General features: G+C 33.4%; 1 long non-coding RNA gene across 1 annotated transcript; it reads left to right on the forward strand.

The window, feature by feature from the left end:
- Nucleotides 1-5,722: 5,722 nt before the first annotated feature.
- Nucleotides 5,723-8,886, forward strand: LOC123709057. Its single transcript, XR_006753676.1, has 2 exons — nucleotides 5,723-6,467; nucleotides 8,606-8,886. It is a non-coding gene; the product is annotated as an uncharacterized LOC123709057 (long non-coding RNA).
- The last annotated feature ends 136 nt before the right edge of the window (nucleotides 8,887-9,022 follow it).

The following is a 9,022-nucleotide window of genomic DNA, read 5'->3' on the forward strand; positions in this document are numbered from 1 at the left end:
TTGTCGAATAAGGGGCAAAAACAGTTTCAGCCGTTGTCCTAGACTCGTTAAATATCGGTACAGAATAAAACTAAACCTATATGTGGTAAGAAAAATTCTTACCAACTTGTCTCCTGACGTCATATTTCGATCCGACCAATGGTCACGCAAATTTAATATAATTTCCTCTCTTAGTTTGAACGTTTTGTATTATTTTTAGTATAATAATTAGAAACTATATAAAAAAAAACCTTTTAGTTATAATGTGACAGTACATAATATTTGAGACAAACTTCAATATTCTGCATGATTCTGTATCTTTATTATCTAAGGGTGTAACTAGGAATCGCTTCAGGGAGTTATAATATTATGTAAAACGAACTACTGGCATCGTTTTTATACATAGACTGTAAATATCCATTATAAAATTGTCATTGCCCCCAAAGTACTTCGACTTTGGATAGTATGTACAAAGTCGTAATAAGTTTAAATGTAGTTGCCTAATATTATTTTGTTTCCACGCGCAATTCGCATTTCGCACTACGCCGCTGACGTACATTTTTACAAAAATATAAATAAATACAGTTATTGCCCCGCAGGAATTCATTGGATTTATTCCAGACGTTTATTGCTATGGGAAATCTAATCTTGTACGAGGAAATTTGTTCAAATATTGTCCAGATTGTTTTAGATTATACAGCAACTAATGATATAAGCTAGATTATAATTAGGATTACGTGGGTAACACTGAAAATATTTAGAACTGGCCAGTTAGAAACATTGCTAATGAAAACTATTTTGAATATAAATTTTAGAACTCTTGGTAACCTAATGTAGTATATTGCATTCATTTGGCATTTGTTTTTGTGAATTGGCGGCAAATCTAAAACTCTCGTTACACGTGAAAATGAACCTAACGCGGGAAAATTTTCGGTTAATGATTTATTATGACTTTCGTTGTGGGCCTACTCAACAACAAATCTATCATAGGCTGCGATTAGTATTTCTTAATGAAGCCCCATCTCGTGCCACTATTTACAATTGGTTTAACTAGTTTAAGAGTGGACGTAGCAATTTCAATGATGATCCGCGTGAGGGATGTTCTTTAACAGCTACTACTGAAGATAACATCAGTGCTGTGCGATGCATGATAGAGGAGGATAAGAGTAACTTATCAACAGGGACGCGCAAGCCGTGGCATTGGTATGAGTCAAGTTCAAAAAATATTACACGAACATTAGGAAGGAAGCTTTGTACTAGATGGATTCCCATACTTTAAACGACGACCAGAAACACCTTCACATGGACTGGTATCGCCAAATGATACATAATTTCAACGGCGGTGAATCAAATGCTGTATTTGACATCGTGAAAGTGATGAAAGCTGGATATATTGCTACGAACCCAAAACCAAAAGACAATCAGCTCAGTGAGTGTTTCCTTTCAAGGAACGGAAAAAAGGTGGTTGCTTTATTCTATGGTTGGAAAGGTCATTTCGCGACACTTGTGCTAGAAGTTGGAAGGACAGTTAATACAGACTGGTATGTCAGTCGCTGTTGTCTGTTGTCTTGGAATAAAATCGACAGCAGCGCCCTCGAAGCAGGATCCTTCTTCACCACGACAATGCTTCAGCATACTCCGCAAAACGGACTGTTGAATATTTGACTATGGCAGCTGTCGAGATTCATTCACTCTCTGCGACTTTCATTTATTGCCAAGAACTAATTTTCAGGTTGTTCGCTTTACGAGCCCTGAAGATGCGGTGAAAGTGTACGGAAATGCCATAGATCCGTAAGAAAGAATGGGCCCACTGCTTTTCTCAGTGGTTCCATCGAATGCGACGATTAGTAGAAAGGAACGGAGATTACTTCGAAAAACAATAAAAGTATTGGCAACTTTCAACATTTAACCGTTTTTCATTTTCTGAACATTTTCAGTGTTACCTAGGTGATATACCTACATATTATATGTAAATTATTTAAATAGGTTAAGTAGTAACAAATTCGTTATTTCTTATCTCAAATGTTTTCCTAACAGCCTGTGCTGTGGATTCCATTTCATTAAGTGACACGGAGAGTGTGGAGGTCGGTCCGTGGCACACTAAAACCCGACAACTCCATCTGCTAATATGTGCTCGGCTTCCAAATGATTTTGACATACTTACTTACATCTTACTTACTATCGCATGAACTAATATTAAACTGCCGAGCGTAGTCTAGATTCTAGACAATCAAATGATGACTCGTAAAAGTAAATAAACCTACTCAATGGATTACAATTTTTTTTGAAAATGTTCAATAAGTACGGCTGCATATCTTGTGAGGTTATCGTTTACAATAAAAACCGTTCCATGTTTTAACGATGATATTACTTTGTAGTCAACCTTTATGTATTTATAGTTTATAGTTATTCAACTTAGTAATTGACATAGATAAAATTATTAATGTATACTATTTTAGCTATTTGACGTACCGGGCCACGTCATCCGGCATCTACCGACCAGAATTACTCAATTGTTTTAGCCGAGAACGAACGCTGAATCTCAATATGCCTTAACTACTAGAGCATTAATCGTAAAGCCGGTTTCGTCTATTCATTGTGTAATCGAGGTAGTTTCAAATTCGTATCCTGGGAATACCACACATTAATGTTGACCAGTTATGAATCTTTGGATAAAAATTCTTTTCACGTACGAGAGACCTACTTAGCGCCAAGATACATTAAATCCGTATGTCCTCCTGGTTGGGCAAGGGGTATCAATCGTAGTAGATCAGCCTGATCGGTCCTTTTGCCTTGAGAATTCCAGTCTTGCTAAGCAATGTGTCTTATGTTCCTTCTGAGCGTACGCTCCACCCACATCCACTCTCAGCATTTTATAGACTTTGGCACCTCATTGCATAAGGGTAAGACTTATCATCAAGGGTAATATTCATAACAAGATTCTCGAGAAAGTCTCGACTCTAAATCTTAATTCTATAGTGCCTAAGGTACTGAGGGACCATGCTGACTAAAGTATTGTAGAATTCCTAAAAAATGGTCACGTTTAGTTACCTATTATAATTTGTTTAGAGACCGACATATCGCATTCCTTTATCAAGGTTTGGACAAAGATTTGAAACTATTCGTAGAATTGATATGATTCATGGCTTCCTCCATTAAAAAGAATGTGACGCACTTAAATTCTATTTTTGCGGACAAACATTTTCAGTATGAAAGTATTTGGTAAAAATAGCCGTTAAAAATCACCGTTCGGTGAAAATATGCTGAAAAGATATTAATGTTATAGGTGCCAAAAGGTAAATGTCCTTTAGTTTGATTTCGAGTGACAGAACTAAAAATATATATGCAGATCTATATTAAGAAAAAAACCTGTTTATAAGGGAAAATAAATAATAATAATTTAGGTAGGTGTGTCTCGGCGTCTTTACTGGTCCCTAGATCGATAATTAGATTTACTTGCATCCAGAAAATACTAGACCGCTTAATAGATTTTCTACGTTTCTTTAACTTATTTTATTTACTAATGGGAATTTATTTCATAGCTAGCTTGTATACAAGGCTATACGGCCTTGGCTTCATCATCTGTTTATTTAAAAAAAATATTTATAGACGATGATTGATCTACTTCATCCGGAAGGATTACTGATCAACCTTATGTGCAACATATGTTGAATCTGATGTTGTACTTCCTTCTGTGTTATGAGCAAGTGAACGAAAAGTGTATTAGTAAGTATAAGTATCCGGAATTTGAATCCAAGGCCTCAGGGTTAGAGGGTAAGGGTCATAAGCGTTTAAGAATTAAGCATATATTCAGCAACCCAACATTACTTTCCAACACTGCTTTCAAATGAAGAACTTCACTACAAATAAAAATAATTTGATTAAAACCTAAACCTTTATGACTCTTGATCAGCAAAATAAATCCGCCGCCGTCATGATTCGTCGATAGTGATATATGCAGGTCGAATAGGTTCGAATCCAACGAAACAATAATGGTTTTAGGTAGATAGAAGACAGAACACTAAAACGTCTTGAATTTGAAACGGACCGATAAATAAATACAAATAACCAGAATATAGTTTTTATGGATAAACTAGTAAATTCGAATATTTTTTTTATTTTAAACATTATTATATATAGTATACAGCACTGTAATCACTTGTTGTGTCTGCAATGAAATTGCGTATAATCGTAAGAATAATACTTGAGGAATTTTAAGGCCATTTGATTGTTGCCCGCGGTATGAATGTATAAAACACTATCATTAAAGTTGTACTAAAATTTATAACTGGCAACAAAGCGAATCTTCAAAGAGCTTAGCAAGGCTGATTGATTTAGTACTGGAACCGGGTTTGCTAAAATCCCGACGAGCAATGCTCCATACAAATTTAGACGCTTATCATTCTCCAGAAATGGCCACACAGGGACGTATTCATTAATTAGGATTCCATAAATGTATCGTGTTAAAAAATCTATTATCATAAGTAATCCCAATTTTACAGTCTCTTGTTTTAATGATCGCTAATATTGTCAGAGGAAGTAGTTTCTCTAGTAACATTGCGATAAACATAGTTTGTTGTCATATTCTAGGTAATATCATGTATAAAACAAAATTCTCCAATAAAAATAGTATAGAATTCAGTGTTTAGTCATAATACATACACAAAAGATTTTTCAATAAGAAAATGTTGTAGTTTTGTTTACATAAATTAGGGTTACAAAAAAGAGGTTTAAGTAAAACTTTTTTAAGCTTAAAAGCTTAGTATTTAATCCAATTTGACTAATGACTCACAATTATTTTTAATTAACATACTTACGAAAAGACGCCAGGCGTCATTATGTCCCTCCGAAAACATAAACACAATGAAAAAATTATCTTAAAATCTGGCAAAGCATTCAAAGAAAAACAAGACGTTAGTGGAAATTCATGAGTCAACGACGAATTCTTTCATGACATGCGACGTGTAATTAATTTCGTATTCCTAACGTCCAAAAACTTATTTAAACTGGTGGTTTTTATATAATTATTGTTGTATTTTCTGCATTTTCGTGTTGTTCGTGGATCGCGGTGGTTCATTCAATATGATTTCTTCTTCAGAAGGCACTAATTTATTTACAACGTACTTTATCCTTTTGCTTCTATTGGTGTCTCTTTGGGCATTATATTCTGCATTCTAAAATGGAATATAAACGTAAGTAGAGATTTACATCAAGTTAAGTCGGATGAATATATAAACTTTTAAATAATTCAATTTCAAATATTATTAATATATCAAAACAACGGAATATGCTTTCGTAACGCAGAGGTTAAATATTTTTCGGATAAAGTAGGATAATCCTACTTTACAGGGTAATCCTTGTATAACTGTTTTAAACAACAACAGTTTTCCTTAGTTTCGTTTCTTATGCGTGTACCGTATTACATATTACATGCTGGAACATTTATCATATTATCTATTGAATCCAACTTCATACAATAATTTAAATATTTATGAACTTAATGAATAACGAAAATGTATTTAATCCTTAAATCATGAAGTATGGCCCTGTGTACTCACGTGATACTTTTGCTGAGGACCTTCCAGCGTTCAGTTTAGCCCCTGTCTTACCACAATCATGCCGATAAACGCCGAGACTGTTAATCTTGCTGCTACGTACATGATCCTAGTGATCCTGTTATTCTTCTTGTGGTTGCTGTACTCAGCTGTCTTTTAATTCTCATCTGTCGACTGTAAGTGTGTCAAATTATTGTGTAATTAGTGCTTCAATAAAGAAAATGTCTTGGGAAGTAAATATAATATAAAAGAGACGGTATTGGTAAGATTTCTACTATGTGTAATTAGTGCTATTTTTTGAGGACCACACGGAGATATACCGCGGACTGCAACTAAGACTAGTACGTAAGGCTATTGTACTTCTCTCGACTGTCTTTGAATTCAACGATGCTTACAGCTTCTGAAATAATATCCTTTTCTTTCGTTATCGTAGCTAAGTACCATTCTAATATTATTTGATTCTTGATACTAATATGTTGCTTTGAAGACACAAATGGATCATTGACATTAGCCATGGTTCAGTTAGTTGATAAAACATTAAATTTTTTTCGTCTCTCTTTAAAGGATTTCTTTATGTCTAAATTTGGCTTTGAAATCTACTTAATTACAGTCTGCAACATATAGGTTTCGTCAATATCCTGACAGTTTTACGATAAGGTTTGTTGTGATTGTTATCAAGGGCCAATGCCGAATTAGTTCCTGTTGTCAACAGTTCTATAATTACCCGAATATATTTATAAATGTGGATATAAGGGGCGTGGAGTGTGGGCGGTCGCGACACTTTGCTGTCAGAATCAGTTTTCTGGAGTGTCCTGTCCAGTGAGCACTGTTCAGCCATGCCGAACCACGAGACAACGAGCCTAATCGCAACTTACCTTATCCTGGTACTTCTTCTCGCCAGTCTTTGGCTCTTGTACTCCGGAATGTTTTGAGGTGATTATTCTATTGCTTTTTATGACTAATTACTTGGCTTTCTGAAATGGCTATTCTCTCTATGGCCCTCTATTCTATATAGAATAGAGAGAGCTTGAACTTGTCATATCGCTGCAATGTCATATCTTAGTTTCTGCTTAAAGCTATACTTATAGCTTCTACAAGTTACCTTTGATTGAACAATTTGGAGCAGCGAAAGAGTAATTAAATTGGCTCCAGAGGATTTACAAGATATCTTTTTTTATACCATGATAAAACCGCCGCATTTTTTAAAATATTCCTAGTGCAGCTTATCTATATGATCAAGAAATTAATACCTGTCTAATTTTTATATAAATTTCTGTAGAAAAGGAAATTGGTATCATGAAACTGTCGTTAATGTTAATGAAAATTTAAATATGCTAATAACATTGTAATTTTTATTGCTTTCGGTAGTTGGTACTGTAATCTCTGAGAGCATTAATCGCGTGTAATTCTAACACGTTTTTCTTAATTAGCATTATGCATAATATATCCTATAATCAAAGTGCAGAAGTGGTCTTAAATAGTGAATGCTTTTTCACTGAATATTTTCATGATGTATATTTTTGGGGTCGTAAAAGATGGTTCAATGGATAATAAAATTTCTTTGTTATTCGGTTCCATAAGAAAACTCAGTATATTGTTTTAATGTATCGCATAGTAACATTATATTACTAACTAGTTATTGGACACATTCCTTTGGAAATCGTTTGTAGCTTAAAAGATCGAAATGTACAGACGGCAGGAAGTGACTTTGTGTTATCTTTTGTAAAGGAATTTTTGTACGTTTGCTGAAACTTTATTATGAATCATTGCAATCAAAATCGCAGAGAATCCGTATTTCTATAAATGTCCGCACCTCTGTTGCTCTCCACATCATAACTTTCTAAAATAGCTTTCGAAAGTCTGCGATATTATAATCGTAATGGACAGAAATGAAATTTTCAAAAGAATTTGTACCACTGCCAATATACAGTAATGCATAATGAAAATGTTTGGATTGTAAATAATCCGTATAATATTTCTGACATCGTGCCATCAGCAACATATGTACATACATATAATTGCACTGATTGAATCGAACATCACGATGTCTTTTTCGAAACACAAATTATCGAAAAGTATTTTTTTTGCATAGATTTACGTTACTACTATGCATTCTAATATTCGTAGTAAAGTGAAAAATTAGACCTTATTCTCCTCTTTCTCCAGGGCTAATTTAATATACCAGATTTAAACGGGCAATAACGTGGGATAAAATGAAACTATTAACTATTAACTGTATTCGAAACTTAATATTATTAGGCTCTATTAGGACACTTTCGAATACAGTATTTCTAAAATTTATGTTTTCCACTATCTTTGAAAAATACTTAAATTAAACGTCCGAGATAGCTCATAAAAACATATTATGAAAAACTTAATACGTTTCTACAACTTATCTAATGTATAATCTAAATATTATATAGTTACGAAAACGTCAATAACTAACTCTCAGAATAAAACTCATAAACCATTTGCTGATTATCGTTCTCATTCAAAACTCTGAAACGACGTCGCATAAGCAGGTTGACAAATGGTCACACATTTGTCTTTCAGACGTTACAATTCAATTTCGATTAGCACCGCAGTTAATTAATTAAACACATTACAACAAACAAACTGTCGGAATTTGGTCGAAGTAGACCAGTCGAAGTGATTTACCACTTGAAATATAATTAATGTAAATATAAATAATTATAAACAGCAACTTACTGTCACTGTCAGCAAGTTAAAAATCACATTTATAAAAATCGGACAAATTGTTTTCGCTAAGCATAAATTCTCTTTTGGCGCAGAACTAAATTATTATGATAATTAAAGTTCATTACTTTTTAATGTCCATTCGTTTTACGCAACTAGCTGTGTTCTAAATTATATTTATACAATAAAATCTTTCTATTTCTGATCCCAGTGTACAAAATGTATAATAATCTACGGTCTTTTCTAGCGTACTGCATTCCTTGGTTCCAATTTAATTTTTTGCATCAGATTTTTTAGGTTGTTATTAAAATAATTGGGGACAATGATATCTTTGATAAATAAAACAGGTACATAACGCATTTTTTTTATTACAGATAATGGTCGGGAAGAGGCAACAAAAAAGACCAATGGAGGAAATCGAAAATACCACATAAGTTAATTTTAAGAAACCGTAATGTTAGACTAAGTTAAGACCCCAAGCATTTACGATGACGACGACACCGGGATAAAATAATCAACAATTATTCAGTGCTGGGCATTCCAATAAAAGAATTAGAAACACAAATCAGTACGGTGTGCCATGTTTTTCATTCTGTGAAGGTTGTTATCGTTATTGTTAAGAACTAAGAGATTTGTAATTAAATTCTTGTATTTATCTGGCTTTTTAATAATGTACCTTTAACATTTTAAAATCAGCATTACAACATAATTTAATTATTAAATGAATATAGTTTGCCTTTTATACTATTAATTACTGAGGTCAATTAAAAAAAAGGTTTGGGTTTGAAATT

This window comes from Pieris brassicae, chromosome 4 (assembly GCF_905147105.1).
Source record: "Pieris brassicae chromosome 4, ilPieBrab1.1, whole genome shotgun sequence".
Classification (NCBI taxonomy): Eukaryota; Metazoa; Arthropoda; class Insecta; order Lepidoptera; family Pieridae; genus Pieris; species Pieris brassicae.